This window comes from Arachis hypogaea, chromosome 12 (genome assembly GCF_003086295.3).
Source record: "Arachis hypogaea cultivar Tifrunner chromosome 12, arahy.Tifrunner.gnm2.J5K5, whole genome shotgun sequence".
Classification (NCBI taxonomy): Eukaryota; Viridiplantae; Streptophyta; class Magnoliopsida; order Fabales; family Fabaceae; genus Arachis; species Arachis hypogaea.
The window spans coordinates 102934306-102935626 of NC_092047.1; the positions used below are offsets into that span (position 1 = coordinate 102934306).

Here is a 1321-nt window from a genome sequence, read left to right on the forward strand (position 1 = left end):
GCACAACTCTCTGGAGAAAATCTGACAGAAATTTTCGAAAAAAAAGGAGACATGGCCGAAAATAATAACAATGCAAGGAAGATGCTTGGTGACTTTACTGCACCTAATTCCAATTTACATGGAAGAAGCATCTCAATCCCTGCCATTAGAGCAAACAACTTTTCAGTTCTTAACTGAATTCTTGTAGATCTGTGATACTATTAAGACCAATGGGGTTGATCCCGAGGTCTACAGGCTTATGCTTTTCCCGTTTGCTGTAAGAGACAGAGCTAGAATATGGTTGGACTCTCAACCTAAAGATAGCCTGAACTCTTGGGATAAGCTGGTCACGGCTTTCTTAGCCAAGTTCTTTCCTCCTCAAAAGCTTAATAAGCTTAGAGTGGACGTTCAAACCTTCAAACAAAAGGAAGGTGAATCCCTCTATGAAGCTTGGGAGAGATACAAGGAACTGACCAAAAAGTATCCTTCTGACATGCTTTCAGAATGGACCATCCTGGATATATTCTATGATGGTCTATCTGAGCTATCAAAGATGTCATTGGACCATTCTGCAGGTGGATCCATTCACCTAAAGAAAACGCCTACAAAAGCTCAAGAACTCATTGACATGGTTGCTAATAACCAGTTCATGTACACTTCTGAGAGGAATCCTGTAAGTAATGGGACGCTTCAGAGGAAGGGAGTTCTTGAAATTAATACTCTGAATGCCATATTGGCTCAGAACAAAATATTGACTCAGCAAGTCAATATGATTTCTCAAAGTCTGAATGGAATACAAGCTGCATCCAACAGTACTCAAGAGGCATCTTCTGAAGAAGAAGCTTATGATCCTGAGAACCCTGCAATAGCAGAAGTGAATTACATGGGTAAACCCTATGGAAACACCTATAATTCCTCATGGAGAAATCATCCAAATTTCTCATGGAAGGATCAACAAAAGCCTCAACAAGGCTTTAATAATGGTGTAAGAAACAGGTTTAGCAATAGCAAGCCTTTTCCATCATCCACTCAGCAACAGACAGAGAATTCTGAGCAGAATCCATCTAGCTTAGCAAATATAGTCTCTGATCTATCTAAGGCCACTTTAAGTTTCATGAATGAAACAAGGTCCTCCATTAGAAATTTGGAGGCACAAGTGGGCCAGCTGAGTAAAAGAGTCACTGAAACCCCTCCTAGTACTCTCCCAAGCAATACAGAAGAAAATCCAAAGAGAGAGTGCAAAGCCATTGATTTAATCATCATGGCCGAACCTACAAGGGAGGAGGAGGACGTGAATCCTAGTGAGGAAGACCTCCTGGGACGTCCAGTGATCAATAAGGAG

At 41.2% G+C, this 1321-nt stretch overlaps 1 non-coding gene across 1 annotated transcript; it reads right to left on the reverse strand.

The window, feature by feature from the left end:
* Positions 1-370: 370 nt before the first annotated feature.
* On the reverse strand, positions 371-478 carry LOC112732118 (small nucleolar RNA R71). Its single transcript, XR_003167855.1, has one exon. It is a non-coding gene; the product is annotated as a small nucleolar RNA R71 (small nucleolar RNA).
* Between the last annotated feature and the right edge of the window lie 843 nt (positions 479-1321).